Raw genomic sequence first — 22,259 nt, forward strand, 5'->3', positions numbered from 1 at the left:
GAAAAAGTGTGAAAATGCTCACAGCACCTGGTATTCCCAGGCGGTCTCCCATCCAAGTACTAACCAGGCCCAACCCTGCTTGGCTTCCGAGATCAGACGAGATCGGGCTGGTCCAGGGTGGTATGGCCGTGAGCGAAATGTTCCAGGTCAAAACGGCCTTTTTTATATCAAACACTGTCTTTTCGTGAAGAGTACCTTCACGCCACTTGCTCGGTCAAAATTGGGATATCTCAATGAAAAACTTCTTTTTTTTTTTTTGACGGGTGAAAAAGTGTGAAAATGCTCACAGCACCTGGTATTCCCAGGCGGTCTCCCATCCAAGTACTAAACAGGCCCAACCCCGCTTGGCTTCCGAGATCAAACGAGATCGGGCTGGTCCAGGGTGGTATGGCCGTGAGCGAAATGTTCCAGGTCAAAACGGCCTTTTTTATATCAAACACTGTCTTTTCGTGAAGAGTACCTTCACGCCACTTGCTCGGTCAAAATTGGGATATCTCAATGAAAAACTTCTTTTTTTTTTTTTGACGGGTGAAAAAGTGTGAAAATGCTCACAGCACCTGGTATTCCCAGGCGGTGTTCCATCCAAGTACTAACAAGGCCCAACCCCGCTTGGCTTCCGAGATCAAACGAGATCGGGCTGGTCCAGGGTGGTATGGCCGTGAGCGAAATGTTCCAGGTCAAAACTCGTATAAATGGCTTTTTTTGCATCAAACACTGTCTTTTCGTGAAGAGTACCTTCACGCCACTTGCTCGGTCAAAATTGGGATATCTCAATGAAAAACTTCTTTTTTTTTTTTTTTTTTTTTTTTGACAGGTGAAAAAGTGTGAAAATGCTCACAGCACCTGGTATTCCCAGGCGGTCTCCCATCCAAGTACTAACCAGGCCCAACCCTGCTTGGCTTCCGAGATCAGACGAGATCGGGCTGGTCCAGGGTGGTATGGCCGTGAGCGAAATGTTCCAGGTCAAAACGGCCTTTTTTATATCAAACACTGTCTTTTCGTGAAGAGTACCTTCACGCCACTTGCTCGGTCAAAATTGGGATATCTCAATGAAAAACTTCTTTTTTTTTTTTTGACGGGTGAAAAAGTGTGAAAATGCTCACAGCACCTGGTATTCCCAGGCGGTCTCCCATCCAAGTACTAACAAGGCCCAACCCTGCTTGGCTTCCGAGATCAGACGAGATCGGGCTGGTCCAGGGTGGTATGGCCGTGAGCGAAATGTTCCAGGTCAAAACGGCCTTTTTTATATCAAACACTGTCTTTTCGTGAAGAGTACCTTCACGCCACTTGCTCGGTCAAAATTGGGATATCTCAATGAAAAACTTCTTTTTTTTTTTTTGACGGGTGAAAAAGTGTGAAAATGCTCACAGCACCTGGTATTCCCAGGCGGTCTCCCATCCAAGTACTAACCAGGCCCAACCCTGCTTGGCTTCCGAGATCAGACGAGATCGGGCTGGTCCAGGGTGGTATGGCCGTGAGCGAAATGTTCCAGGTCAAAACGGCCTTTTTTATATCAAACACTGTCTTTTCGTGAAGAGTACCTTCACGCCACTTGCTCGGTCAAAATTGGGATATCTCAATGAAAAACTTCTTTTTTTTTTTTTGACGGGTGAAAAAGTGTGAAAATGCTCACAGCACCTGGTATTCCCAGGCGGTCTCCCATCCAAGTACTAAACAGGCCCAACCCCGCTTGGCTTCCGAGATCAAACGAGATCGGGCTGGTCCAGGGTGGTATGGCCGTGAGCGAAATGTTCCAGGTCAAAACGGCCTTTTTTATATCAAACACTGTCTTTTCGTGAAGAGTACCTTCACGCCACTTGCTCGGTCAAAATTGGGATATCTCAATGAAAAACTTCTTTTTTTTTTTTTGACGGGTGAAAAAGTGTGAAAATGCTCACAGCACCTGGTATTCCCAGGCGGTGTTCCATCCAAGTACTAACAAGGCCCAACCCCGCTTGGCTTCCGAGATCAAACGAGATCGGGCTGGTCCAGGGTGGTATGGCCGTGAGCGAAATGTTCCAGGTCAAAACTCGTATAAATGGCTTTTTTTGCATCAAACACTGTCTTTTCGTGAAGAGTACCTTCACGCCACTTGCTCGGTCAAAATTGGGATATCTCAATGAAAAACTTCTTTTTTTTTTTTTTTTTTTTTTTTTGACAGGTGAAAAAGTGTGAAAATGCTCACAGCACCTGGTATTCCCAGGCGGTCTCCCATCCAAGTACTAACCAGGCCCAACCCTGCTTGGCTTCCGAGATCAGACGAGATCGGGCTGGTCCAGGGTGGTATGGCCGTGAGCGAAATGTTCCAGGTCAAAACGGCCTTTTTTATATCAAACACTGTCTTTTCGTGAAGAGTACCTTCACGCCACTTGCTCGGTCAAAATTGGGATATCTCAATGAAAAACTTCTTTTTTTTTTTTTGACGGGTGAAAAAGTGTGAAAATGCTCACAGCACCTGGTATTCCCAGGCGGTCTCCCATCCAAGTACTAACAAGGCCCAACCCTGCTTGGCTTCCGAGATCAGACGAGATCGGGCTGGTCCAGGGTGGTATGGCCGTGAGCGAAATGTTCCAGGTCAAAACGGCCTTTTTTATATCAAACACTGTCTTTTCGTGAAGAGTACCTTCACGCCACTTGCTCGGTCAAAATTGGGATATCTCAATGAAAAACTTCTTTTTTTTTTTTTGACGGGTGAAAAAGTGTGAAAATGCTCACAGCACCTGGTATTCCCAGGCGGTCTCCCATCCAAGTACTAACAAGGCCCAACCCCGCTTGGCTTCCGAGATCAAACGAGATCGGGCTGGTCCAGGGTGGTATGGCCGTGAGCGAAATGTTCCAGGTCAAAACGGCCTTTTTTATATCAAACACTGTCTTTTCGTGAAGAGTACCTTCACGCCACTTGCTCGGTCAAAATTGGGATATCTCAATGAAAAACTTCTTTTTTTTTTTTTTTTTTTTTTTTGACAGGTGAAAAAGTGTGAAAATGCTCACAGCACCTGGTATTCCCAGGCGGTCTCCCATCCAAGTACTAACCAGGCCCAACCCTGCTTGGCTTCCGAGATCAGACGAGATCGGGCTGGTCCAGGGTGGTATGGCCGTGAGCGAAATGTTCCAGGTCAAAACGGCCTGTTTTATATCAAACACTGTCTTTTCGTGAAGAGTACCTTCACGCCACTTGCTCGGTCAAAATTGGGATATCTCAATGAAAAACTTCTTTTTTTTTTTTTGACGGGTGAAAAAGTGTGAAAATGCTCACAGCACCTGGTATTCCCAGGCGGTCTCCCATCCAAGTACTAACAAGGCCCAACCCTGCTTGGCTTCCGAGATCAGACGAGATCGGGCTGGTCCAGGGTGGTATGGCCGTGAGCGAAATGTTCCAGGTCAAAACGGCCTTTTTTATATCAAACACTGTCTTTTCGTGAAGAGTACCTTCACGCCACTTGCTCGGTCAAAATTGGGATATCTCAATGAAAAACTTCTTTTTTTTTTTTTGACGGGTGAAAAAGTGTGAAAATGCTCACAGCACCTGGTATTCCCAGGCGGTCTCCCATCCAAGTACTAACAAGGCCCAACCCTGCTTGGCTTCCGAGATCAGACGAGATCGGGCTGGTCCAGGGTGGTATGGCCGTGAGCGAAATGTTCCAGGTCAAAACGGCCTTTTTTATATCAAACACTGTCTTTTCGTGAAGAGTACCTTCACGCCACTTGCTCGGTCAAAATTGGGATATCTCAATGAAAAACTTCTTTTTTTTTTTTTGACGGGTGAAAAAGTGTGAAAATGCTCACAGCACCTGGTATTCCCAGGCGGTCTCCCATCCAAGTACTAACAAGGCCCAACCCCGCTTGGCTTCCGAGATCAAACGAGATCGGGCTGGTCCAGGGTGGTATGGCCGTGAGCGAAATGTTCCAGGTCAAAACTCGTATAAATGGCTTTTTTTGCATCAAACACTGTCTTTTCGTGAAGAGTACCTTCACGCCACTTGCTCGGTCAAAATTGGGATATCTCAATGAAAAACTTCTTTTTTTTTTTTTTTTTTTTTTTTGACAGGTGAAAAAGTGTGAAAATGCTCACAGCACCTGGTATTCCCAGGCGGTCTCCCATCCAAGTACTAACCAGGCCCAACCCTGCTTGGCTTCCGAGATCAGACGAGATCGGGCTGGTCCAGGGTGGTATGGCCGTGAGCGAAATGTTCCAGGTCAAAACGGCCTTTTTTATATCAAACACTGTCTTTTCGTGAAGAGTACCTTCACGCCACTTGCTCGGTCAAAATTGGGATATCTCAATGAAAAACTTCTTTTTTTTTTTTTGACGGGTGAAAAAGTGTGAAAATGCTCACAGCACCTGGTATTCCCAGGCGGTCTCCCATCCAAGTACTAACAAGGCCCAACCCTGCTTGGCTTCCGAGATCAGACGAGATCGGGCTGGTCCAGGGTGGTATGGCCGTGAGCGAAATGTTCCAGGTCAAAACGGCCTTTTTTATATCAAACACTGTCTTTTCGTGAAGAGTACCTTCACGCCACTTGCTCGGTCAAAATTGGGATATCTCAATGAAAAACTTCTTTTTTTTTTTTTGACGGGTGAAAAAGTGTGAAAATGCTCACAGCACCTGGTATTCCCAGGCGGTCTCCCATCCAAGTACTAACCAGGCCCAACCCTGCTTGGCTTCCGAGATCAGACGAGATCGGGCTGGTCCAGGGTGGTATGGCCGTGAGCGAAATGTTCCAGGTCAAAACGGCCTTTTTTATATCAAACACTGTCTTTTCGTGAAGAGTACCTTCACGCCACTTGCTCGGTCAAAATTGGGATATCTCAATGAAAAACTTCTTTTTTTTTTTTTTGACGGGTGAAAAAGTGTGAAAATGCTCACAGCACCTGGTATTCCCAGGCGGTCTCCCATCCAAGTACTAACAAGGCCCAACCCCGCTTGGCTTCCGAGATCAAACGAGATCGGGCTGGTCCAGGGTGGTATGGCCGTGAGCGAAATGTTCCAGGTCAAAACGGCCTTTTTTATATCAAACACTGTCTTTTCGTGAAGAGTACCTTCACGCCACTTGCTCGGTCAAAATTGGGATATCTCAATGAAAAACTTCTTTTTTTTTTTTCTTTTTTTTTTTGACAGGTGAAAAAGTGTGAAAATGCTCACAGCACCTGGTATTCCCAGGCGGTCTCCCATCCAAGTACTAACCAGGCCCAACCCTGCTTGGCTTCCGAGATCAGACGAGATCGGGCTGGTCCAGGGTGGTATGGCCGTGAGCGAAATGTTCCAGGTCAAAACGGCCTTTTTTATATCAAACACTGTCTTTTCGTGAAGAGTACCTTCACGCCACTTGCTCGGTCAAAATTGGAATATCTCAATGAAAAACTTCTTTTTTTTTTTTTGACAGGTGAAAAAGTGTGAAAATGCTCACAGCACCTGGTATTCCCAGGCGGTCTCCCATCCAAGTACTAACCAGGCCCAACCCTGCTTGGCTTCCGAGATCAGACGAGATCGGGCTGGTCCAGGGTGGTATGGCCGTGAGCGAAATGTTCCAGGTCAAAACGGCCTTTTTTATATCAAACACTGTCTTTTCGTGAAGAGTACCTTCACGCCACTTGCTCGGTCAAAATTGGGATATCTCAATGAAAAACTTCTTTTTTTTTTTTTGACGGGTGAAAAAGTGTGAAAATGCTCACAGCACCTGGTATTCCCAGGCGGTCTCCCATCCAAGTACTAACAAGGCCCAACCCTGCTTGGCTTCCGAGATCAGACGAGATCGGGCTGGTCCAGGGTGGTATGGCCGTGAGCGAAATGTTCCAGGTCAAAACGGCCTTTTTTATATCAAACACTGTCTTTTCGTGAAGAGTACCTTCACGCCACTTGCTCGGTCAAAATTGGGATATCTCAATGAAAAACTTCTTTTTTTTTTTTTGACGGGTGAAAAAGTGTGAAAATGCTCACAGCACCTGGTATTCCCAGGCGGTCTCCCATCCAAGTACTAACCAGGCCCAACCCTGCTTGGCTTCCGAGATCAGACGAGATCGGGCTGGTCCAGGGTGGTATGGCCGTGAGCGAAATGTTCCAGGTCAAAACGGCCTTTTTTATATCAAACACTGTCTTTTCGTGAAGAGTACCTTCACGCCACTTGCTCGGTCAAAATTGGGATATCTCAATGAAAAACTTCTTTTTTTTTTTTTGACGGGTGAAAAAGTGTGAAAATGCTCACAGCACCTGGTATTCCCAGGCGGTCTCCCATCCAAGTACTAAACAGGCCCAACCCCGCTTGGCTTCCGAGATCAAACGAGATCGGGCTGGTCCAGGGTGGTATGGCCGTGAGCGAAATGTTCCAGGTCAAAACGGCCTTTTTTATATCAAACACTGTCTTTTCGTGAAGAGTACCTTCACGCCACTTGCTCGGTCAAAATTGGGATATCTCAATGAAAAACTTCTTTTTTTTTTTTTGACGGGTGAAAAAGTGTGAAAATGCTCACAGCACCTGGTATTCCCAGGCGGTCTCCCATCCAAGTACTAACCAGGCCCAACCCTGCTTGGCTTCCGAGATCAGACGAGATCGGGCTGGTCCAGGGTGGTATGGCCGTGAGCGAAATGTTCCAGGTCAAAACGGCCTTTTTTATATCAAACACTGTCTTTTCGTGAAGAGTACCTTCACGCCACTTGCTCGGTCAAAATTGGGATATCTCAATGAAAAACTTCTTTTTTTTTTTTTGACGGGTGAAAAAGTGTGAAAATGCTCACAGCACCTGGTATTCCCAGGCGGTGTTCCATCCAAGTACTAACAAGGCCCAACCCCGCTTGGCTTCCGAGATCAAACGAGATCGGGCTGGTCCAGGGTGGTATGGCCGTGAGCGAAATGTTCCAGGTCAAAACTCGTATAAATGGCTTTTTTTGCATCAAACACTGTCTTTTCGTGAAGAGTACCTTCACGCCACTTGCTCGGTCAAAATTGGGATATCTCAATGAAAAACTTCTTTTTTTTTTTTTTTTTTTTTTTGACAGGTGAAAAAGTGTGAAAATGCTCACAGCACCTGGTATTCCCAGGCGGTCTCCCATCCAAGTACTAACCAGGCCCAACCCTGCTTGGCTTCCGAGATCAGACGAGATCGGGCTGGTCCAGGGTGGTATGGCCGTGAGCGAAATGTTCCAGGTCAAAACGGCCTTTTTTATATCAAACACTGTCTTTTCGTGAAGAGTACCTTCACGCCACTTGCTCGGTCAAAATTGGGATATCTCAATGAAAAACTTCTTTTTTTTTTTTTGACGGGTGAAAAAGTGTGAAAATGCTCACAGCACCTGGTATTCCCAGGCGGTCTCCCATCCAAGTACTAACAAGGCCCAACCCTGCTTGGCTTCCGAGATCAGACGAGATCGGGCTGGTCCAGGGTGGTATGGCCGTGAGCGAAATGTTCCAGGTCAAAACGGCCTTTTTTATATCAAACACTGTCTTTTCGTGAAGAGTACCTTCACGCCACTTGCTCGGTCAAAATTGGGATATCTCAATGAAAAACTTCTTTTTTTTTTTTTGACGGGTGAAAAAGTGTGAAAATGCTCACAGCACCTGGTATTCCCAGGCGGTCTCCCATCCAAGTACTAACAAGGCCAAACCCCGCTTGGCTTCCGAGATCAAACGAGATCGGGCTGGTCCAGGGTGGTATGGCCGTGAGCGAAATGTTCCAGGTCAAAACGGCCTTTTTTATATCAAACACTGTCTTTTCGTGAAGAGTACCTTCACGCCACTTGCTCGGTCAAAATTGGGATATCTCAATGAAAAACTTCTTTTTTTTTTTTCTTTTTTTTTTTGACAGGTGAAAAAGTGTGAAAATGCTCACAGCACCTGGTATTCCCAGGCGGTCTCCCATCCAAGTACTAACCAGGCCCAACCCTGCTTGGCTTCCGAGATCAGACGAGATCGGGCTGGTCCAGGGTGGTATGGCCGTGAGCGAAATGTTCCAGGTCAAAACGGCCTTTTTTATATCAAACACTGTCTTTTCGTGAAGAGTACCTTCACGCCACTTGCTCGGTCAAAATTGGGATATCTCAATGAAAAACTTCTTTTTTTTTTTTTGACAGGTGAAAAAGTGTGAAAATGCTCACAGCACCTGGTATTCCCAGGCGGTCTCCCATCCAAGTACTAACCAGGCCCAACCCTGCTTGGCTTCCGAGATCAGACGAGATCGGGCTGGTCCAGGGTGGTATGGCCGTGAGCGAAATGTTCCAGGTCAAAACGGCCTTTTTTATATCAAACACTGTCTTTTCGTGAAGAGTACCTTCACGCCACTTGCTCGGTCAAAATTGGGATATCTCAATGAAAAACTTCTTTTTTTTTTTTTGACGGGTGAAAAAGTGTGAAAATGCTCACAGCACCTGGTATTCCCAGGCGGTCTCCCATCCAAGTACTAACAAGGCCCAACCCTGCTTGGCTTCCGAGATCAGACGAGATCGGGCTGGTCCAGGGTGGTATGGCCGTGAGCGAAATGTTCCAGGTCAAAACGGCCTTTTTTATATCAAACACTGTCTTTTCGTGAAGAGTACCTTCACGCCACTTGCTCGGTCAAAATTGGGATATCTCAATGAAAAACTTCTTTTTTTTTTTTTGACGGGTGAAAAAGTGTGAAAATGCTCACAGCACCTGGTATTCCCAGGCGGTCTCCCATCCAAGTACTAACAAGGCCCAACCCCGCTTGGCTTCCGAGATCAAACGAGATCGGGCTGGTCCAGGGTGGTATGGCCGTGAGCGAAATGTTCCAGGTCAAAACGGCCTTTTTTATATCAAACACTGTCTTTTCGTGAAGAGTACCTTCACGCCACTTGCTCGGTCAAAATTGGGATATCTCAATGAAAAACTTCTTTTTTTTTTTTTTTTTTTTTTTTTGACAGGTGAAAAAGTGTGAAAATGCTCACAGCACCTGGTATTCCCAGGCGGTCTCCCATCCAAGTACTAACCAGGCCCAACCCTGCTTGGCTTCCGAGATCAGACGAGATCGGGCTGGTCCAGGGTGGTATGGCCGTGAGCGAAATGTTCCAGGTCAAAACGGCCTTTTTTATATCAAACACTGTCTTTTCGTGAAGAGTACCTTCACGCCACTTGCTCGGTCAAAATTGGGATATCTCAATGAAAAACTTCTTTTTTTTTTTTTGACGGGTGAAAAAGTGTGAAAATGCTCACAGCACCTGGTATTCCCAGGCGGTGTTCCATCCAAGTACTAACAAGGCCCAACCCCGCTTGGCTTCCGAGATCAAACGAGATCGGGCTGGTCCAGGGTGGTATGGCCGTGAGCGAAATGTTCCAGGTCAAAACTCGTATAAATGGCTTTTTTTGCATCAAACACTGTCTTTTCGTGAAGAGTACCTTCACGCCACTTGCTCGGTCAAAATTGGGATATCTCAATGAAAAACTTCTTTTTTTTTTTTTTTTTTTTTTTTGACAGGTGAAAAAGTGTGAAAATGCTCACAGCACCTGGTATTCCCAGGCGGTCTCCCATCCAAGTACTAACCAGGCCCAACCCTGCTTGGCTTCCGAGATCAGACGAGATCGGGCTGGTCCAGGGTGGTATGGCCGTGAGCGAAATGTTCCAGGTCAAAACGGCCTTTTTTATATCAAACACTGTCTTTTCGTGAAGAGTACCTTCACGCCACTTGCTCGGTCAAAATTGGGATATCTCAATGAAAAACTTCTTTTTTTTTTTTTGACGGGTGAAAAAGTGTGAAAATGCTCACAGCACCTGGTATTCCCAGGCGGTGTTCCATCCAAGTACTAACAAGGCCCAACCCCGCTTGGCTTCCGAGATCAAACGAGATCGGGCTGGTCCAGGGTGGTATGGCCGTGAGCGAAATGTTCCAGGTCAAAACGGCCTTTTTTATATCAAACACTGTCTTTTCGTGAAGAGTACCTTCACGCCACTTGCTCGGTCAAAATTGGGATATCTCAATGAAAAACTTCTTTTTTTTTTTTTGACGGGTGAAAAAGTGTGAAAATGCTCACAGCACCTGGTATTCCCAGGCGGTGTTCCATCCAAGTACTAACAAGGCCCAACCCCGCTTGGCTTCCGAGATCAAACGAGATCGGGCTGGTCCAGGGTGGTATGGCCGTGAGCGAAATGTTCCAGGTCAAAACTCGTATAAATGGCTTTTTTTGCATCAAACACTGTCTTTTCGTGAAGAGTACCTTCACGCCACTTGCTCGGTCAAAATTGGGATATCTCAATGAAAAACTTCTTTTTTTTTTTTTGACGGGTGAAAAAGTGTGAAAATGCTCACAGCACCTGGTATTCCCAGGCGGTCTCCCATCCAAGTACTAACCAGGCCCAACCCTGCTTGGCTTCCGAGATCAGACGAGATCGGGCTGGTCCAGGGTGGTATGGCCGTGAGCGAAATGTTCCAGGTCAAAACGGCCTTTTTTATATCAAACACTGTCTTTTCGTGAAGAGTACCTTCACGCCACTTGCTCGGTCAAAATTGGGATATCTCAATGAAAAACTTCTTTTTTTTTTTTTGACGGGTGAAAAAGTGTGAAAATGCTCACAGCACCTGGTATTCCCAGGCGGTGTTCCATCCAAGTACTAACAAGGCCCAACCCCGCTTGGCTTCCGAGATCAAACGAGATCGGGCTGGTCCAGGGTGGTATGGCCGTGAGCGAAATGTTCCAGGTCAAAACTCGTATAAATGGCTTTTTTTGCATCAAACACTGTCTTTTCGTGAAGAGTACCTTCACGCCACTTGCTCGGTCAAAATTGGGATATCTCAATGAAAAACTTCTTTTTTTTTTTTATTTTTTTTTTTGACAGGTGAAAAAGTGTGAAAATGCTCACAGCACCTGGTATTCCCAGGCGGTCTCCCATCCAAGTACTAACCAGGCCCAACCCTGCTTGGCTTCCGAGATCAGACGAGATCGGGCTGGTCCAGGGTGGTATGGCCGTGAGCGAAATGTTCCAGGTCAAAACGGCCTTTTTTATATCAAACACTGTCTTTTCGTGAAGAGTACCTTCACGCCACTTGCTCGGTCGAAATTGGGATATCTCAATGAAAAACTTCTTTTTTTTTTTTTGACGGGTGAAAAAGTGTGAAAATGCTCACAGCACCTGGTATTCCCAGGCGGTCTCCCATCCAAGTACTAACAAGGCCCAACCCCGCTTGGCTTCCGAGATCAAACGAGATCGGGCTGGTCCAGGGTGGTATGGCCGTGAGCGAAATGTTCCAGGTCAAAACGGCCTTTTTTATATCAAACACTGTCTTTTCGTGAAGAGTACCTTCACGCCACTTGCTCGGTCAAAATTGGGATATCTCAATGAAAAACTTCTTTTTTTTTTTTTGACGGGTGAAAAAGTGTGAAAATGCTCACAGCACCTGGTATTCCCAGGCGGTCTCCCATCCAAGTACTAACAAGGCCCAACCCTGCTTGGCTTCCGAGATCAGACGAGATCGGGCTGGTCCAGGGTGGTATGGCCGTGAGCGAAATGTTCCAGGTCAAAACGGCCTTTTTTATATCAAACACTGTCTTTTCGTGAAGAGTACCTTCACGCCACTTGCTCGGTCAAAATTGGGATATCTCAATGAAAAACTTCTTTTTTTTTTTTTTTTTTTTTTTTTGACAGGTGAAAAAGTGTGAAAATGCTCACAGCACCTGGTATTCCCAGGCGGTCTCCCATCCAAGTACTAACCAGGCCCAACCCTGCTTGGCTTCCGAGATCAGACGAGATCGGGCTGGTCCAGGGTGGTATGGCCGTGAGCGAAATGTTCCAGGTCAAAACGGCCTTTTTTATATCAAACACTGTCTTTTCGTGAAGAGTACCTTCACGCCACTTGCTCGGTCAAAATTGGGATATCTCAATGAAAAACTTCTTTTTTTTTTTTTGACGGGTGAAAAAGTGTGAAAATGCTCACAGCACCTGGTATTCCCAGGCGGTGTTCCATCCAAGTACTAACAAGGCCCAACCCCGCTTGGCTTCCGAGATCAAACGAGATCGGGCTGGTCCAGGGTGGTATGGCCGTGAGCGAAATGTTCCAGGTCAAAACTCGTATAAATGGCTTTTTTTGCATCAAACACTGTCTTTTCGTGAAGAGTACCTTCACGCCACTTGCTCGGTCAAAATTGGGATATCTCAATGAAAAACTTCTTTTTTTTTTTTTTTTTTTTTTTTGACAGGTGAAAAAGTGTGAAAATGCTCACAGCACCTGGTATTCCCAGGCGGTCTCCCATCCAAGTACTAACCAGGCCCAACCCTGCTTGGCTTCCGAGATCAGACGAGATCGGGCTGGTCCAGGGTGGTATGGCCGTGAGCGAAATGTTCCAGGTCAAAACGGCCTTTTTTATATCAAACACTGTCTTTTCGTGAAGAGTACCTTCACGCCACTTGCTCGGTCAAAATTGGGATATCTCAATGAAAAACTTCTTTTTTTTTTTTTGACGGGTGAAAAAGTGTGAAAATGCTCACAGCACCTGGTATTCCCAGGCGGTCTCCCATCCAAGTACTAACAAGGCCCAACCCTGCTTGGCTTCCGAGATCAGACGAGATCGGGCTGGTCCAGGGTGGTATGGCCGTGAGCGAAATGTTCCAGGTCAAAACGGCCTTTTTTATATCAAACACTGTCTTTTCGTGAAGAGTACCTTCACGCCACTTGCTCGGTCAAAATTGGGATATCTCAATGAAAAACTTCTTTTTTTTTTTTTGACGGGTGAAAAAGTGTGAAAATGCTCACAGCACCTGGTATTCCCAGGCGGTCTCCCATCCAAGTACTAACAAGGCCAAACCCCGCTTGGCTTCCGAGATCAAACGAGATCGGGCTGGTCCAGGGTGGTATGGCCGTGAGCGAAATGTTCCAGGTCAAAACGGCCTTTTTTATATCAAACACTGTCTTTTCGTGAAGAGTACCTTCACTCCACTTGCTCGGTCAAAATTGGGATATCTCAATGAAAAACTTCTTTTTTTTTTTTCTTTTTTTTTTTGACAGGTGAAAAAGTGTGAAAATGCTCACAGCACCTGGTATTCCCAGGCGGTCTCCCATCCAAGTACTAACCAGGCCCAACCCTGCTTGGCTTCCGAGATCAGACGAGATCGGGCTGGTCCAGGGTGGTATGGCCGTGAGCGAAATGTTCCAGGTCAAAACGGCCTTTTTTATATCAAACACTGTCTTTTCGTGAAGAGTACCTTCACGCCACTTGCTCGGTCAAAATTGGGATATCTCAATGAAAAACTTCTTTTTTTTTTTTTGACGGGTGAAAAAGTGTGAAAATGCTCACAGCACCTGGTATTCCCAGGCGGTCTCCCATCCAAGTACTAACAAGGCCCAACCCTGCTTGGCTTCCGAGATCAGACGAGATCGGGCTGGTCCAGGGTGGTATGGCCGTGAGCGAAATGTTCCAGGTCAAAACGGCCTTTTTTATATCAAACACTGTCTTTTCGTGAAGAGTACCTTCACGCCACTTGCTCGGTCAAAATTGGGATATCTCAATGAAAAACTTCTTTTTTTTTTTTTGACGGGTGAAAAAGTGTGAAAATGCTCACAGCACCTGGTATTCCCAGGCGGTCTCCCATCCAAGTACTAACCAGGCCCAACCCTGCTTGGCTTCCGAGATCAGACGAGATCGGGCTGGTCCAGGGTGGTATGGCCGTGAGCGAAATGTTCCAGGTCAAAACGGCCTTTTTTATATCAAACACTGTCTTTTCGTGAAGAGTACCTTCACGCCACTTGCTCGGTCAAAATTGGGATATCTCAATGAAAAACTTCTTTTTTTTTTTTTGACGGGTGAAAAAGTGTGAAAATGCTCACAGCACCTGGTATTCCCAGGCGGTCTCCCATCCAAGTACTAACAAGGCCCAACCCTGCTTGGCTTCCGAGATCAGACGAGATCGGGCTGGTCCAGGGTGGTATGGCCGTGAGCGAAATGTTCCAGGTCAAAACGGCCTTTTTTATATCAAACACTGTCTTTTCGTGAAGAGTACCTTCACGCCACTTGCTCGGTCAAAATTGGGATATCTCAATGAAAAACTTCTTTTTTTTTTTTTGACGGGTGAAAAAGTGTGAAAATGCTCACAGCACCTGGTATTCCCAGGCGGTCTCCCATCCAAGTACTAACAAGGCCAAACCCCGCTTGGCTTCCGAGATCAAACGAGATCGGGCTGGTCCAGGGTGGTATGGCCGTGAGCGAAATGTTCCAGGTCAAAACGGCCTTTTTTATATCAAACACTGTCTTTTCGTGAAGAGTACCTTCACTCCACTTGCTCGGTCAAAATTGGGATATCTCAATGAAAAACTTCTTTTTTTTTTTTCTTTTTTTTTTTGACAGGTGAAAAAGTGTGAAAATGCTCACAGCACCTGGTATTCCCAGGCGGTCTCCCATCCAAGTACTAACCAGGCCCAACCCTGCTTGGCTTCCGAGATCAGACGAGATCGGGCTGGTCCAGGGTGGTATGGCCGTGAGCGAAATGTTCCAGGTCAAAACGGCCTTTTTTATATCAAACACTGTCTTTTCGTGAAGAGTACCTTCACGCCACTTGCTCGGTCAAAATTGGGATATCTCAATGAAAAACTTCTTTTTTTTTTTTTGACGGGTGAAAAAGTGTGAAAATGCTCACAGCACCTGGTATTCCCAGGCGGTCTCCCATCCAAGTACTAACAAGGCCCAACCCTGCTTGGCTTCCGAGATCAGACGAGATCGGGCTGGTCCAGGGTGGTATGGCCGTGAGCGAAATGTTCCAGGTCAAAACGGCCTTTTTTATATCAAACACTGTCTTTTCGTGAAGAGTACCTTCACGCCACTTGCTCGGTCAAAATTGGGATATCTCAATGAAAAACTTCTTTTTTTTTTTTTGACGGGTGAAAAAGTGTGAAAATGCTCACAGCACCTGGTATTCCCAGGCGGTCTCCCATCCAAGTACTAACCAGGCCCAACCCTGCTTGGCTTCCGAGATCAGACGAGATCGGGCTGGTCCAGGGTGGTATGGCCGTGAGCGAAATGTTCCAGGTCAAAACGGCCTTTTTTATATCAAACACTGTCTTTTCGTGAAGAGTACCTTCACGCCACTTGCTCGGTCAAAATTGGGATATCTCAATGAAAAACTTCTTTTTTTTTTTTTGACGGGTGAAAAAGTGTGAAAATGCTCACAGCACCTGGTATTCCCAGGCGGTCTCCCATCCAAGTACTAACAAGGCCCAACCCTGCTTGGCTTCCGAGATCAGACGAGATCGGGCTGGTCCAGGGTGGTATGGCCGTGAGCGAAATGTTCCAGGTCAAAACGGCCTTTTTTATATCAAACACTGTCTTTTCGTGAAGAGTACCTTCACGCCACTTGCTCGGTCAAAATTGGGATATCTCAATGAAAAACTTCTTTTTTTTTTTTTGACGGGTGAAAAAGTGTGAAAATGCTCACAGCACCTGGTATTCCCAGGCGGTCTCCCATCCAAGTACTAACAAGGCCAAACCCCGCTTGGCTTCCGAGATCAAACGAGATCGGGCTGGTCCAGGGTGGTATGGCCGTGAGCGAAATGTTCCAGGTCAAAACGGCCTTTTTTATATCAAACACTGTCTTTTCGTGAAGAGTACCTTCACTCCACTTGCTCGGTCAAAATTGGGATATCTCAATGAAAAACTTCTTTTTTTTTTTTCTTTTTTTTTTTGACAGGTGAAAAAGTGTGAAAATGCTCACAGCACCTGGTATTCCCAGGCGGTCTCCCATCCAAGTACTAACCAGGCCCAACCCTGCTTGGCTTCCGAGATCAGACGAGATCGGGCTGGTCCAGGGTGGTATGGCCGTGAGCGAAATGTTCCAGGTCAAAACGGCCTTTTTTATATCAAACACTGTCTTTTCGTGAAGAGTACCTTCACGCCACTTGCTCGGTCAAAATTGGGATATCTCAATGAAAAACTTCTTTTTTTTTTTTTGACGGGTGAAAAAGTGTGAAAATGCTCACAGCACCTGGTATTCCCAGGCGGTCTCCCATCCAAGTACTAACAAGGCCCAACCCTGCTTGGCTTCCGAGATCAGACGAGATCGGGCTGGTCCAGGGTGGTATGGCCGTGAGCGAAATGTTCCAGGTCAAAACGGCCTTTTTTATATCAAACACTGTCTTTTCGTGAAGAGTACCTTCACGCCACTTGCTCGGTCAAAATTGGGATATCTCAATGAAAAACTTCTTTTTTTTTTTTTGACGGGTGAAAAAGTGTGAAAATGCTCACAGCACCTGGTATTCCCAGGCGGTCTCCCATCCAAGTACTAACAAGGCCAAACCCCGCTTGGCTTCCGAGATCAAACGAGATCGGGCTGGTCCAGGGTGGTATGGCCGTGAGCGAAATGTTCCAGGTCAAAACGGCCTTTTTTATATCAAACACTGTCTTTTCGTGAAGAGTACCTTCACGCCACTTGCTCGGTCAAAATTGGGATATCTCAATGAAAAACTTCTTTTTTTTTTTCTTTTTTTTTTTGACAGGTGAAAAAGTGTGAAAATGCTCACAGCACCTGGTATTCCCAGGCGGTCTCCCATCCAAGTACTAACCAGGCCCAACCCTGCTTGGCTTCCGAGACCAGACGAGATCGGGCTGGTCCAGGGTGGTATGGCCGTGAGCGAAATGTTCCAGGTCAAAACGGCCTTTTTTATAACAAACACTGTCTTTTCGTGAAGAGTACCTTCACGCCACTTGCTCGGTCAAAATTGGGATATCTCAATGAAAAACTTCTTTTTTTTTTTTTTGACGGGTGAAAAAGTGTGAAAATGCTCACAGCACCTGGTATTCCCAGGCGGTGTTCCATCCAAGTACTAACAAGGCCCAACCCCGCTTGGCTTCCGAGATCAAACGAGATCGGGCTGGTCCAGGGTGGTATGGCCGTGAGCGAAATGTTCCAGGTCAAAACTCGTATAAATGGCTTTTTTTGCATCAAACACTGTCTTTTCGTGAAGAGTACCTTCACGCCACTTGCTCGGTCAAAATTGGGATATCTCAATGAAAAACTTCTTTTTTTTTTTCTTTTTTTTTTTGACAGGTGAAAAAGTGTGAAAATGCTCACAGCACCTGGTATTCCCAGGCGGTCTCCCATCCAAGTACTAACCAGGCCCAACCCTGCTTGGCTTCCGAGACCAGACGAGATCGGGCTGGTCCAGGGTGGTATGGCCGTGAGCGAAATGTTCCAGGTCAAAACGGCCTTTTTTATAACAAACACTGTCTTTTCGTGAAGAGTACCTTCACGCCACTTGCTCGGTCAAAATTGGGATATCTCAATGAAAAACTTCTTTTTTTTTTTTTTGACGGGTGAAAAAGTGTGAAAATGCTCACAGCACCTGGTATTCCCAGGCGGTGTTCCATCCAAGTACTAACAAGGCCCAACCCCGCTTGGCTTCCGAGATCAAACGAGATCGGGCTGGTCCAGGGTGGTATGGCCGTGAGCGAAATGTTCCAGGTCAAAACTCGTATAAATGGCTTTTTTTGCATCAAACACTGTCTTTTCGTGAAGAGTACCTTCACGCCACTTGCTCGGTCAAAATTGGGATATCTCAATGAAAAACTTCTTTTTTTTTTTTTTTTTTTTTTTTTGACAGGTGAAAAAGTGTGAAAATGCTCACAGCACCTGGTATTCCCAGGCGGTCTCCCATCCAAGTACTAACCAGGCCCAACCCTGCTTGGCTTCCGAGATCAGACGAGATCGGGCTGGTCCAGGGTGGTATGGCCGTGAGCGAAATGTTCCAGGTCAAAACGGCCTTTTTTATATCAAACACTGTCTTTTCGTGAAGAGTACCTTCACGCCACTTGCTCGGTCAAAATTGGGATATCTCAATGAAAAACTTCTTTTTTTTTTTTTGACGGGTGAAAAAGTGTGAAAATGCTCACAGCACCTGGTATTCCCAGGCGGTCTCCCATCCAAGTACTAACAAGGCCCAACCCTGCTTGGCTTCCGAGATCAGACGAGATCGGGCTGGTCCAGGGTGGTATGGCCGTGAGCGAAATGTTCCAGGTCAAAACGGCCTTTTTTATATCAAACACTGTCTTTTCGTGAAGAGTACCTTCACGCCACTTGCTCGGTCAAAATTGGGATATCTCAATGAAAAACTTCTTTTTTTTTTTTTGACGGGTGAAAAAGTGTGAAAATGCTCACAGCACCTGGTATTCCCAGGCGGTCTCCCATCCAAGTACTAACAAGGCCAAACCCCGCTTGGCTTCCGAGATCAAACGAGATCGGGCTGGTCCAGGGTGGTATGGCCGTGAGCGAAATGTTCCAGGTCAAAACGGCCTTTTTTATATCAAACACTGTCTTTTCGTGAAGAGTACCTTCACGCCACTTGCTCGGTCAAAATTGGGATATCTCAATGAAAAACTTCTTTTTTTTTTTCTTTTTTTTTTTGACAGGTGAAAAAGTGTGAAAATGCTCACAGCACCTGGTATTCCCAGGCGGTCTCCCATCCAAGTACTAACCAGGCCCAACCCTGCTTGGCTTCCGAGATCAGACGAGATCGGGCTGGTCCAGGGTGGTATGGCCGTGAGCGAAATGTTCCAGGTCAAAACGGCCTTTTTTATAACAAACACTGTCTTTTCGTGAAGAGTACCTTCACGCCACTTGCTCGGTCAAAATTGGGATATCTCAATGAAAAACTTCTTTTTTTTTTTTTGACGGGTGAAAAAGTGTGAAAATGCTCACAGCACCTGGTATTCCCAGGCGGTGTTCCATCCAAGTACTAACAAGGCCCAACCCCGCTTGGCTTCCGAGATCAAACGAGATCGGGCTGGTCCAGGGTGGTATGGCCGTGAGCGAAATGTTCCAGGTCAAAACTCGTATAAATGGCTTTTTTTGCATCAAACACTGTCTTTTCGTGAAGAGTACCTTCACGCCACTTGCTCGGTCAAAATTGGGATATCTCAATGAAAAACTTCTTTTTTTTTTTTATTTTTTTTTTTGACAGGTGAAAAAGTGTGAAAATGCTCACAGCACCTGGTATTCCCAGGCGGTCTCCCATCCAAGTACTAACCAGGCCCAACCCTGCTTGGCTTCCGAGATCAGACGAGATCGGGCTGGTCCAGGGTGGTATGGCCGTGAGCGAAATGTTCCAGGTCAAAACGGCCTTTTTTATATCAAACACTGTCTTTTCGTGAAGAGTACCTTCACGCCACTTGCTCGGTCAAAATTGGGATATCTCAATGAAAAACTTCTTTTTTTTTTTTTGACGGGTGAAAAAGTGTGAAAATGCTCACAGCACCTGGTATTCCCAGGCGGTGTTCCATCCAAGTACTAACAAGGCCCAACCCCGCTTGGCTTCCGAGATCAAACGAGATCGGGCTGGTCCAGGGTAGTATGGCCGTGAGCGAAATGTTCCAGGTCAAAACGGCCTTTTTTATATCAAACACTGTCTTTTCGTGAAGAGTACCTTCACGCCACTTGCTCGGTCAAAATTGGGATATCTCAATGAAAAACTTCTTTTTTTTTTTTTGACGGGTGAAAAAGTGTGAAAATGCTCACAGCACCTGGTATTCCCAGGCGGTGTTCCATCCAAGTACTAACAAGGCCCAACCCCGCTTGGCTTCCGAGATCAAACGAGATCGGGCTGGTCCAGGGTGGTATGGCCGTGAGCGAAATGTTCCAGGTCAAAACGGCCTTTTTTATATCAAACACTGTCTTTTCGTGAAGAGTACCTTCACGCCACTTGCTCGGTCAAAATTGGGATATCTCAATGAAAAACTTCTTCTTTTTTTTTTTGACGGGTGAAAAAGTGTGAAAATGCTCACAGCACCTGGTATTCCCAGGCGGTGTTCCATCCAAGTACTAACAAGGCCCAACCCCGCTTGGCTTCCGAGATCAAACGAGATCGGGCTGGTCCAGGGTGGTATGGCCGTGAGCGAAATGTTCCAGGTCAAAACTCGTATAAATGGCTTTTTTTGCATCAAACACTGTCTTTTCGTGAAGAGTACCTTCACGCCACTTGCTCGGTCAAAATTGGGATATCTCAATGAAAAACTTCTTTTTTTTTTTTTTTTTTTTTTTTGACAGGTGAAAAAGTGTGAAAATGCTCACAGCACCTGGTATTCCCAGGCGGTCTCCCATCCAAGTACTAACCAGGCCCAACCCTGCTTGGCTTCCGAGATCAGACGAGATCGGGCTGGTCCAGGGTGGTATGGCCGTGAGCGAAATGTTCCAGGTCAAAACGGCCTTTTTTATATCAAACACTGTCTTTTCGTGAAGAGTACCTTCACGCCACTTGCTCGGTCAAAATTGGGATATCTCAATGAAAAACTTCTTTTTTTTTTTTTGACGGGTGAAAAAGTGTGAAAATGCTCACAGCACCTGGTATTCCCAGGCGGTGTTCCATCCAAGTACTAACAAGGCCCAACCCCGCTTGGCTTCCGAGATCAAACGAGATCGGGCTGGTCCAGGGTGGTATGGCCGTGAGCGAAATGTTCCAGGTCAAAACTCGTATAAATGGCTTTTTTTGCATCAAACACTGTCTTTTCGTGAAGAGTACCTTCACGCCACTTGCTCGGTCAAAATTGGGATATCTCAATGAAAAACTTCTTTTTTTTTTTTTTTTTTTTTTTTGACAGGTGAAAAAGTGTGAAAATGCTCACAGCACCTGGTATTCCCAGGCGGTCTCCCATCCAAGTACTAACCAGGCCCAACCCTGCTTGGCTTCCGAGATCAGACGAGATCGGGCTGGTCCAGGGTGGTATGGCCGTGAGCGAAATGTTCCAGGTCAAAACGGCCTTTTTTATATCAAACACTGTCTTTTCGTGAAGAGTACCTTCACGCCACTTGCTCGGTCAAAATTGGGATATCTCAATGAAAAACTTCTTTTTTTTTTTTTGACGGGTGAAAAAGTGTGAAAATGCTCACAGCACCTGGTATTCCCAGGCGGTCTCCCATCCAAGTACTAACAAGGCCCAACCCTGCTTGGCTTCCGAGATCAGACGAGATCGGGCTGGTCCAGGGTGGTATGGCCGTGAGCGAAATGTTCCAGGTCAAAACGGCCTTTTTTATATCAAACACTGTCTTTTCGTGAAGAGTACCTTCACGCCACTTGCTCGGTCAAAATTGGGATATCTCAATGAAAAACTTCTTTTTTTTTTTTTGACGGGTGAAAAAGTGTGAAAATGCTCACAGCACCTGGTATTCCCAGGCGGTCTCCCATCCAAGTACTAACAAGGCCAAACCCCGCTTGGCTTCCGAGATCAAACGAGATCGGGCTGGTCCAGGGTGGTATGGCCGTGAGCGAAATGTTCCAGGTCAAAACGGCCTTTTTTATATCAAACACTGTCTTTTCGTGAAGAGTACCTTCACGCCACTTGCTCGGTCAAAATTGGGATATCTCAATGAAAAACTTCTTTTTTTTTTTTTGACGGGTGAAAAAGTGTGAAAATGCTCACAGCACCTGGTATTCCCAGGCGGTGTTCCATCCAAGTACTAACAAGGCCCAACCCCGCTTGGCTTCCGAGATCAAACGAGATCGGGCTGGTCCAGGGTGGTATGGCCGTGAGCGAAATGTTCCAGGTCAAAACTCGTATAAATGGCTTTTTTTGCATCAAACACTGTCTTTTCGTGAAGAGTACCTTCACGCCACTTGCTCGGTCAAAATTGGGATATCTCAATGAAAAACTTCTTTTTTTTTTTTTGACGGGTGAAAAAGTGTGAAAATGCTCACAGCACCTGGTATTCCCAGGCGGTCTCCCATCCAAGTACTAACAAGGCCCAACCCTGCTTGGCTTCCGAGATCAGACGAGATCGGGCTGGTCCAGGGTGGTATGGCCGTGAGCGAAATGTTCCAGGTCAAAACGGCCTTTTTTATATCAAACACTGTCTTTTCGTGAAGAGTACCTTCACGCCACTTGCTCGGTCAAAATTGGGATATCTCAATGAAAAACTTCTTTTTTTTTTTTTGACGGGTGAAAAAGTGTGAAAATGCTCACAGCACCTGGTATTCCCAGGCGGTCTCCCATCCAAGTACTAACAAGGCCAAACCCCGCTTGGCTTCCGAGATCAAACGAGATCGGGCTGGTCCAGGGTGGTATGGCCGTGAGCGAAATGTTCCAGGTCAAAACGGCCTTTTTTATATCAAACACTGTCTTTTCGTGAAGAGTACCTTCACGCCACTTGCTCGGTCAAAATTGGGATATCTCAATGAAAAACTTCTTTTTTTTTTTCTTTTTTTTTTTGACAGGTGAAAAAGTGTGAAAATGCTCACAGCACCTGGTATTCCCAGGCGGTCTCCCATCCAAGTACTAACCAGGCCCAACCCTGCTTGGCTTCCGAGATCAGACGAGATCGGGCTGGTCCAGGGTGGTATGGCCGTGAG

The 22,259-nt window shown here is 46.2% G+C and overlaps 59 non-coding genes and 24 pseudogenes across 59 annotated transcripts in view; all 83 read right to left on the bottom strand.

Moving 5' to 3' along the window:
* Nucleotides 1-15: 15 nt before the first annotated feature.
* Nucleotides 16-134, bottom strand: LOC140345921 (5S ribosomal RNA). The gene has a single exon (XR_011924187.1). It is a non-coding gene; the product is annotated as a 5S ribosomal RNA (ribosomal RNA).
* Nucleotides 135-280: 146 nt separating this feature from the next.
* LOC140384049 (5S ribosomal RNA) lies at nt 281-399 on the bottom strand. The gene has a single exon (XR_011932746.1). It is a non-coding gene; the product is annotated as a 5S ribosomal RNA (ribosomal RNA).
* A 146-nt stretch (nt 400-545) lies between these two features.
* On the bottom strand, nt 546-664 carry LOC140345448 (5S ribosomal RNA; annotated as a pseudogene).
* Nucleotides 665-831: 167 nt separating this feature from the next.
* On the bottom strand, nt 832-950 carry LOC140345922 (5S ribosomal RNA). Its single transcript, XR_011924188.1, has one exon. It is a non-coding gene; the product is annotated as a 5S ribosomal RNA (ribosomal RNA).
* Nucleotides 951-1,096: 146 nt separating this feature from the next.
* Nucleotides 1,097-1,215, bottom strand: LOC140384239 (5S ribosomal RNA). The gene has a single exon (XR_011932918.1). It is a non-coding gene; the product is annotated as a 5S ribosomal RNA (ribosomal RNA).
* Nucleotides 1,216-1,361: 146 nt separating this feature from the next.
* Nucleotides 1,362-1,480, bottom strand: LOC140345923 (5S ribosomal RNA). Its single transcript, XR_011924189.1, has one exon. It is a non-coding gene; the product is annotated as a 5S ribosomal RNA (ribosomal RNA).
* A 146-nt stretch (nt 1,481-1,626) lies between these two features.
* Nucleotides 1,627-1,745, bottom strand: LOC140384050 (5S ribosomal RNA). The gene has a single exon (XR_011932747.1). It is a non-coding gene; the product is annotated as a 5S ribosomal RNA (ribosomal RNA).
* A 146-nt stretch (nt 1,746-1,891) lies between these two features.
* On the bottom strand, nt 1,892-2,010 carry LOC140345450 (5S ribosomal RNA; annotated as a pseudogene).
* A 168-nt stretch (nt 2,011-2,178) lies between these two features.
* Nucleotides 2,179-2,297, bottom strand: LOC140345924 (5S ribosomal RNA). The gene has a single exon (XR_011924190.1). It is a non-coding gene; the product is annotated as a 5S ribosomal RNA (ribosomal RNA).
* Nucleotides 2,298-2,443: 146 nt separating this feature from the next.
* On the bottom strand, nt 2,444-2,562 carry LOC140384240 (5S ribosomal RNA). Its single transcript, XR_011932919.1, has one exon. It is a non-coding gene; the product is annotated as a 5S ribosomal RNA (ribosomal RNA).
* A 146-nt stretch (nt 2,563-2,708) lies between these two features.
* LOC140384328 (5S ribosomal RNA) lies at nt 2,709-2,827 on the bottom strand. Its single transcript, XR_011933002.1, has one exon. It is a non-coding gene; the product is annotated as a 5S ribosomal RNA (ribosomal RNA).
* Nucleotides 2,828-2,984: 157 nt separating this feature from the next.
* Nucleotides 2,985-3,103, bottom strand: LOC140345925 (5S ribosomal RNA). Its single transcript, XR_011924191.1, has one exon. It is a non-coding gene; the product is annotated as a 5S ribosomal RNA (ribosomal RNA).
* A 146-nt stretch (nt 3,104-3,249) lies between these two features.
* Nucleotides 3,250-3,368, bottom strand: LOC140384242 (5S ribosomal RNA). The gene has a single exon (XR_011932921.1). It is a non-coding gene; the product is annotated as a 5S ribosomal RNA (ribosomal RNA).
* A 146-nt stretch (nt 3,369-3,514) lies between these two features.
* Nucleotides 3,515-3,633, bottom strand: LOC140384243 (5S ribosomal RNA). The gene has a single exon (XR_011932922.1). It is a non-coding gene; the product is annotated as a 5S ribosomal RNA (ribosomal RNA).
* A 146-nt stretch (nt 3,634-3,779) lies between these two features.
* Nucleotides 3,780-3,898, bottom strand: LOC140384329 (5S ribosomal RNA). The gene has a single exon (XR_011933003.1). It is a non-coding gene; the product is annotated as a 5S ribosomal RNA (ribosomal RNA).
* A 167-nt stretch (nt 3,899-4,065) lies between these two features.
* LOC140345928 (5S ribosomal RNA) lies at nt 4,066-4,184 on the bottom strand. Its single transcript, XR_011924193.1, has one exon. It is a non-coding gene; the product is annotated as a 5S ribosomal RNA (ribosomal RNA).
* Nucleotides 4,185-4,330: 146 nt separating this feature from the next.
* Nucleotides 4,331-4,449, bottom strand: LOC140384244 (5S ribosomal RNA). The gene has a single exon (XR_011932923.1). It is a non-coding gene; the product is annotated as a 5S ribosomal RNA (ribosomal RNA).
* A 146-nt stretch (nt 4,450-4,595) lies between these two features.
* Nucleotides 4,596-4,714, bottom strand: LOC140345929 (5S ribosomal RNA). Its single transcript, XR_011924194.1, has one exon. It is a non-coding gene; the product is annotated as a 5S ribosomal RNA (ribosomal RNA).
* A 147-nt stretch (nt 4,715-4,861) lies between these two features.
* On the bottom strand, nt 4,862-4,980 carry LOC140384330 (5S ribosomal RNA). The gene has a single exon (XR_011933004.1). It is a non-coding gene; the product is annotated as a 5S ribosomal RNA (ribosomal RNA).
* A 157-nt stretch (nt 4,981-5,137) lies between these two features.
* On the bottom strand, nt 5,138-5,256 carry LOC140345930 (5S ribosomal RNA). Its single transcript, XR_011924195.1, has one exon. It is a non-coding gene; the product is annotated as a 5S ribosomal RNA (ribosomal RNA).
* A 146-nt stretch (nt 5,257-5,402) lies between these two features.
* Nucleotides 5,403-5,521, bottom strand: LOC140345931 (5S ribosomal RNA). Its single transcript, XR_011924196.1, has one exon. It is a non-coding gene; the product is annotated as a 5S ribosomal RNA (ribosomal RNA).
* A 146-nt stretch (nt 5,522-5,667) lies between these two features.
* On the bottom strand, nt 5,668-5,786 carry LOC140384245 (5S ribosomal RNA). Its single transcript, XR_011932924.1, has one exon. It is a non-coding gene; the product is annotated as a 5S ribosomal RNA (ribosomal RNA).
* Nucleotides 5,787-5,932: 146 nt separating this feature from the next.
* On the bottom strand, nt 5,933-6,051 carry LOC140345932 (5S ribosomal RNA). Its single transcript, XR_011924197.1, has one exon. It is a non-coding gene; the product is annotated as a 5S ribosomal RNA (ribosomal RNA).
* Nucleotides 6,052-6,197: 146 nt separating this feature from the next.
* LOC140384051 (5S ribosomal RNA) lies at nt 6,198-6,316 on the bottom strand. The gene has a single exon (XR_011932748.1). It is a non-coding gene; the product is annotated as a 5S ribosomal RNA (ribosomal RNA).
* A 146-nt stretch (nt 6,317-6,462) lies between these two features.
* Nucleotides 6,463-6,581, bottom strand: LOC140345933 (5S ribosomal RNA). Its single transcript, XR_011924198.1, has one exon. It is a non-coding gene; the product is annotated as a 5S ribosomal RNA (ribosomal RNA).
* Nucleotides 6,582-6,727: 146 nt separating this feature from the next.
* LOC140345451 (5S ribosomal RNA) lies at nt 6,728-6,846 on the bottom strand (annotated as a pseudogene).
* A 166-nt stretch (nt 6,847-7,012) lies between these two features.
* Nucleotides 7,013-7,131, bottom strand: LOC140345934 (5S ribosomal RNA). The gene has a single exon (XR_011924199.1). It is a non-coding gene; the product is annotated as a 5S ribosomal RNA (ribosomal RNA).
* Nucleotides 7,132-7,277: 146 nt separating this feature from the next.
* On the bottom strand, nt 7,278-7,396 carry LOC140384246 (5S ribosomal RNA). The gene has a single exon (XR_011932925.1). It is a non-coding gene; the product is annotated as a 5S ribosomal RNA (ribosomal RNA).
* Nucleotides 7,397-7,542: 146 nt separating this feature from the next.
* Nucleotides 7,543-7,661, bottom strand: LOC140345372 (5S ribosomal RNA; annotated as a pseudogene).
* Nucleotides 7,662-7,818: 157 nt separating this feature from the next.
* LOC140345935 (5S ribosomal RNA) lies at nt 7,819-7,937 on the bottom strand. The gene has a single exon (XR_011924200.1). It is a non-coding gene; the product is annotated as a 5S ribosomal RNA (ribosomal RNA).
* A 146-nt stretch (nt 7,938-8,083) lies between these two features.
* LOC140345936 (5S ribosomal RNA) lies at nt 8,084-8,202 on the bottom strand. The gene has a single exon (XR_011924201.1). It is a non-coding gene; the product is annotated as a 5S ribosomal RNA (ribosomal RNA).
* A 146-nt stretch (nt 8,203-8,348) lies between these two features.
* On the bottom strand, nt 8,349-8,467 carry LOC140384248 (5S ribosomal RNA). Its single transcript, XR_011932927.1, has one exon. It is a non-coding gene; the product is annotated as a 5S ribosomal RNA (ribosomal RNA).
* Nucleotides 8,468-8,613: 146 nt separating this feature from the next.
* LOC140384332 (5S ribosomal RNA) lies at nt 8,614-8,732 on the bottom strand. Its single transcript, XR_011933005.1, has one exon. It is a non-coding gene; the product is annotated as a 5S ribosomal RNA (ribosomal RNA).
* Nucleotides 8,733-8,890: 158 nt separating this feature from the next.
* On the bottom strand, nt 8,891-9,009 carry LOC140345937 (5S ribosomal RNA). Its single transcript, XR_011924202.1, has one exon. It is a non-coding gene; the product is annotated as a 5S ribosomal RNA (ribosomal RNA).
* A 146-nt stretch (nt 9,010-9,155) lies between these two features.
* On the bottom strand, nt 9,156-9,274 carry LOC140345452 (5S ribosomal RNA; annotated as a pseudogene).
* A 167-nt stretch (nt 9,275-9,441) lies between these two features.
* LOC140345939 (5S ribosomal RNA) lies at nt 9,442-9,560 on the bottom strand. Its single transcript, XR_011924204.1, has one exon. It is a non-coding gene; the product is annotated as a 5S ribosomal RNA (ribosomal RNA).
* A 146-nt stretch (nt 9,561-9,706) lies between these two features.
* LOC140345453 (5S ribosomal RNA) lies at nt 9,707-9,825 on the bottom strand (annotated as a pseudogene).
* A 146-nt stretch (nt 9,826-9,971) lies between these two features.
* On the bottom strand, nt 9,972-10,090 carry LOC140345454 (5S ribosomal RNA; annotated as a pseudogene).
* Nucleotides 10,091-10,246: 156 nt separating this feature from the next.
* LOC140345940 (5S ribosomal RNA) lies at nt 10,247-10,365 on the bottom strand. Its single transcript, XR_011924205.1, has one exon. It is a non-coding gene; the product is annotated as a 5S ribosomal RNA (ribosomal RNA).
* Nucleotides 10,366-10,511: 146 nt separating this feature from the next.
* Nucleotides 10,512-10,630, bottom strand: LOC140345455 (5S ribosomal RNA; annotated as a pseudogene).
* Nucleotides 10,631-10,797: 167 nt separating this feature from the next.
* On the bottom strand, nt 10,798-10,916 carry LOC140345941 (5S ribosomal RNA). The gene has a single exon (XR_011924206.1). It is a non-coding gene; the product is annotated as a 5S ribosomal RNA (ribosomal RNA).
* A 146-nt stretch (nt 10,917-11,062) lies between these two features.
* Nucleotides 11,063-11,181, bottom strand: LOC140384333 (5S ribosomal RNA). Its single transcript, XR_011933006.1, has one exon. It is a non-coding gene; the product is annotated as a 5S ribosomal RNA (ribosomal RNA).
* Nucleotides 11,182-11,327: 146 nt separating this feature from the next.
* On the bottom strand, nt 11,328-11,446 carry LOC140384249 (5S ribosomal RNA). The gene has a single exon (XR_011932928.1). It is a non-coding gene; the product is annotated as a 5S ribosomal RNA (ribosomal RNA).
* Nucleotides 11,447-11,604: 158 nt separating this feature from the next.
* Nucleotides 11,605-11,723, bottom strand: LOC140345944 (5S ribosomal RNA). Its single transcript, XR_011924207.1, has one exon. It is a non-coding gene; the product is annotated as a 5S ribosomal RNA (ribosomal RNA).
* A 146-nt stretch (nt 11,724-11,869) lies between these two features.
* LOC140345456 (5S ribosomal RNA) lies at nt 11,870-11,988 on the bottom strand (annotated as a pseudogene).
* Nucleotides 11,989-12,155: 167 nt separating this feature from the next.
* On the bottom strand, nt 12,156-12,274 carry LOC140345945 (5S ribosomal RNA). Its single transcript, XR_011924208.1, has one exon. It is a non-coding gene; the product is annotated as a 5S ribosomal RNA (ribosomal RNA).
* A 146-nt stretch (nt 12,275-12,420) lies between these two features.
* On the bottom strand, nt 12,421-12,539 carry LOC140384250 (5S ribosomal RNA). The gene has a single exon (XR_011932929.1). It is a non-coding gene; the product is annotated as a 5S ribosomal RNA (ribosomal RNA).
* A 146-nt stretch (nt 12,540-12,685) lies between these two features.
* Nucleotides 12,686-12,804, bottom strand: LOC140345373 (5S ribosomal RNA; annotated as a pseudogene).
* Nucleotides 12,805-12,961: 157 nt separating this feature from the next.
* Nucleotides 12,962-13,080, bottom strand: LOC140345946 (5S ribosomal RNA). The gene has a single exon (XR_011924209.1). It is a non-coding gene; the product is annotated as a 5S ribosomal RNA (ribosomal RNA).
* Nucleotides 13,081-13,226: 146 nt separating this feature from the next.
* On the bottom strand, nt 13,227-13,345 carry LOC140384252 (5S ribosomal RNA). Its single transcript, XR_011932930.1, has one exon. It is a non-coding gene; the product is annotated as a 5S ribosomal RNA (ribosomal RNA).
* A 146-nt stretch (nt 13,346-13,491) lies between these two features.
* Nucleotides 13,492-13,610, bottom strand: LOC140345947 (5S ribosomal RNA). The gene has a single exon (XR_011924210.1). It is a non-coding gene; the product is annotated as a 5S ribosomal RNA (ribosomal RNA).
* Nucleotides 13,611-13,756: 146 nt separating this feature from the next.
* On the bottom strand, nt 13,757-13,875 carry LOC140384253 (5S ribosomal RNA). The gene has a single exon (XR_011932931.1). It is a non-coding gene; the product is annotated as a 5S ribosomal RNA (ribosomal RNA).
* A 146-nt stretch (nt 13,876-14,021) lies between these two features.
* On the bottom strand, nt 14,022-14,140 carry LOC140345374 (5S ribosomal RNA; annotated as a pseudogene).
* A 157-nt stretch (nt 14,141-14,297) lies between these two features.
* LOC140345948 (5S ribosomal RNA) lies at nt 14,298-14,416 on the bottom strand. The gene has a single exon (XR_011924211.1). It is a non-coding gene; the product is annotated as a 5S ribosomal RNA (ribosomal RNA).
* A 146-nt stretch (nt 14,417-14,562) lies between these two features.
* Nucleotides 14,563-14,681, bottom strand: LOC140384255 (5S ribosomal RNA). Its single transcript, XR_011932933.1, has one exon. It is a non-coding gene; the product is annotated as a 5S ribosomal RNA (ribosomal RNA).
* A 146-nt stretch (nt 14,682-14,827) lies between these two features.
* LOC140345949 (5S ribosomal RNA) lies at nt 14,828-14,946 on the bottom strand. The gene has a single exon (XR_011924212.1). It is a non-coding gene; the product is annotated as a 5S ribosomal RNA (ribosomal RNA).
* A 146-nt stretch (nt 14,947-15,092) lies between these two features.
* On the bottom strand, nt 15,093-15,211 carry LOC140384256 (5S ribosomal RNA). The gene has a single exon (XR_011932934.1). It is a non-coding gene; the product is annotated as a 5S ribosomal RNA (ribosomal RNA).
* Nucleotides 15,212-15,357: 146 nt separating this feature from the next.
* Nucleotides 15,358-15,476, bottom strand: LOC140345375 (5S ribosomal RNA; annotated as a pseudogene).
* Nucleotides 15,477-15,633: 157 nt separating this feature from the next.
* On the bottom strand, nt 15,634-15,752 carry LOC140345950 (5S ribosomal RNA). Its single transcript, XR_011924213.1, has one exon. It is a non-coding gene; the product is annotated as a 5S ribosomal RNA (ribosomal RNA).
* A 146-nt stretch (nt 15,753-15,898) lies between these two features.
* Nucleotides 15,899-16,017, bottom strand: LOC140384257 (5S ribosomal RNA). Its single transcript, XR_011932935.1, has one exon. It is a non-coding gene; the product is annotated as a 5S ribosomal RNA (ribosomal RNA).
* Nucleotides 16,018-16,163: 146 nt separating this feature from the next.
* LOC140345377 (5S ribosomal RNA) lies at nt 16,164-16,282 on the bottom strand (annotated as a pseudogene).
* Nucleotides 16,283-16,438: 156 nt separating this feature from the next.
* On the bottom strand, nt 16,439-16,557 carry LOC140384017 (5S ribosomal RNA). The gene has a single exon (XR_011932717.1). It is a non-coding gene; the product is annotated as a 5S ribosomal RNA (ribosomal RNA).
* A 147-nt stretch (nt 16,558-16,704) lies between these two features.
* On the bottom strand, nt 16,705-16,823 carry LOC140345457 (5S ribosomal RNA; annotated as a pseudogene).
* Nucleotides 16,824-16,989: 166 nt separating this feature from the next.
* On the bottom strand, nt 16,990-17,108 carry LOC140384018 (5S ribosomal RNA). The gene has a single exon (XR_011932718.1). It is a non-coding gene; the product is annotated as a 5S ribosomal RNA (ribosomal RNA).
* A 147-nt stretch (nt 17,109-17,255) lies between these two features.
* LOC140345458 (5S ribosomal RNA) lies at nt 17,256-17,374 on the bottom strand (annotated as a pseudogene).
* A 168-nt stretch (nt 17,375-17,542) lies between these two features.
* On the bottom strand, nt 17,543-17,661 carry LOC140345952 (5S ribosomal RNA). Its single transcript, XR_011924215.1, has one exon. It is a non-coding gene; the product is annotated as a 5S ribosomal RNA (ribosomal RNA).
* Nucleotides 17,662-17,807: 146 nt separating this feature from the next.
* LOC140384258 (5S ribosomal RNA) lies at nt 17,808-17,926 on the bottom strand. The gene has a single exon (XR_011932936.1). It is a non-coding gene; the product is annotated as a 5S ribosomal RNA (ribosomal RNA).
* A 146-nt stretch (nt 17,927-18,072) lies between these two features.
* On the bottom strand, nt 18,073-18,191 carry LOC140345378 (5S ribosomal RNA; annotated as a pseudogene).
* Nucleotides 18,192-18,347: 156 nt separating this feature from the next.
* On the bottom strand, nt 18,348-18,466 carry LOC140345953 (5S ribosomal RNA). Its single transcript, XR_011924216.1, has one exon. It is a non-coding gene; the product is annotated as a 5S ribosomal RNA (ribosomal RNA).
* Nucleotides 18,467-18,612: 146 nt separating this feature from the next.
* LOC140345459 (5S ribosomal RNA) lies at nt 18,613-18,731 on the bottom strand (annotated as a pseudogene).
* Nucleotides 18,732-18,898: 167 nt separating this feature from the next.
* On the bottom strand, nt 18,899-19,017 carry LOC140345954 (5S ribosomal RNA). Its single transcript, XR_011924217.1, has one exon. It is a non-coding gene; the product is annotated as a 5S ribosomal RNA (ribosomal RNA).
* Nucleotides 19,018-19,163: 146 nt separating this feature from the next.
* LOC140345585 (5S ribosomal RNA) lies at nt 19,164-19,282 on the bottom strand (annotated as a pseudogene).
* A 146-nt stretch (nt 19,283-19,428) lies between these two features.
* Nucleotides 19,429-19,547, bottom strand: LOC140345461 (5S ribosomal RNA; annotated as a pseudogene).
* Nucleotides 19,548-19,694: 147 nt separating this feature from the next.
* LOC140345463 (5S ribosomal RNA) lies at nt 19,695-19,813 on the bottom strand (annotated as a pseudogene).
* A 167-nt stretch (nt 19,814-19,980) lies between these two features.
* Nucleotides 19,981-20,099, bottom strand: LOC140345955 (5S ribosomal RNA). Its single transcript, XR_011924218.1, has one exon. It is a non-coding gene; the product is annotated as a 5S ribosomal RNA (ribosomal RNA).
* Nucleotides 20,100-20,245: 146 nt separating this feature from the next.
* LOC140345464 (5S ribosomal RNA) lies at nt 20,246-20,364 on the bottom strand (annotated as a pseudogene).
* Nucleotides 20,365-20,531: 167 nt separating this feature from the next.
* LOC140345956 (5S ribosomal RNA) lies at nt 20,532-20,650 on the bottom strand. The gene has a single exon (XR_011924219.1). It is a non-coding gene; the product is annotated as a 5S ribosomal RNA (ribosomal RNA).
* Nucleotides 20,651-20,796: 146 nt separating this feature from the next.
* On the bottom strand, nt 20,797-20,915 carry LOC140384259 (5S ribosomal RNA). The gene has a single exon (XR_011932937.1). It is a non-coding gene; the product is annotated as a 5S ribosomal RNA (ribosomal RNA).
* Nucleotides 20,916-21,061: 146 nt separating this feature from the next.
* LOC140345379 (5S ribosomal RNA) lies at nt 21,062-21,180 on the bottom strand (annotated as a pseudogene).
* Nucleotides 21,181-21,326: 146 nt separating this feature from the next.
* LOC140345465 (5S ribosomal RNA) lies at nt 21,327-21,445 on the bottom strand (annotated as a pseudogene).
* Nucleotides 21,446-21,601: 156 nt separating this feature from the next.
* On the bottom strand, nt 21,602-21,720 carry LOC140384260 (5S ribosomal RNA). Its single transcript, XR_011932938.1, has one exon. It is a non-coding gene; the product is annotated as a 5S ribosomal RNA (ribosomal RNA).
* A 146-nt stretch (nt 21,721-21,866) lies between these two features.
* On the bottom strand, nt 21,867-21,985 carry LOC140345380 (5S ribosomal RNA; annotated as a pseudogene).
* Nucleotides 21,986-22,141: 156 nt separating this feature from the next.
* The window catches only part of LOC140345957 (5S ribosomal RNA), a 119-nt gene continuing 1 nt past the window's right edge, over nt 22,142-22,259 (bottom strand). The window contains exon 1 of the ribosomal RNA XR_011924220.1: nt 22,142-22,259. This exon is cut by the window's right edge and continues 1 nt beyond it. This is a non-coding gene — a ribosomal RNA (5S ribosomal RNA).

This window comes from Eucyclogobius newberryi, unplaced genomic scaffold (genome assembly GCF_026437365.1).
Source record: "Eucyclogobius newberryi isolate DKJ021-1_F unplaced genomic scaffold, fEucNew1.0.hap1 SCAF_56, whole genome shotgun sequence".
NCBI lineage: Eukaryota > Metazoa > Chordata > Actinopteri > Gobiiformes > Gobiidae > Eucyclogobius > Eucyclogobius newberryi.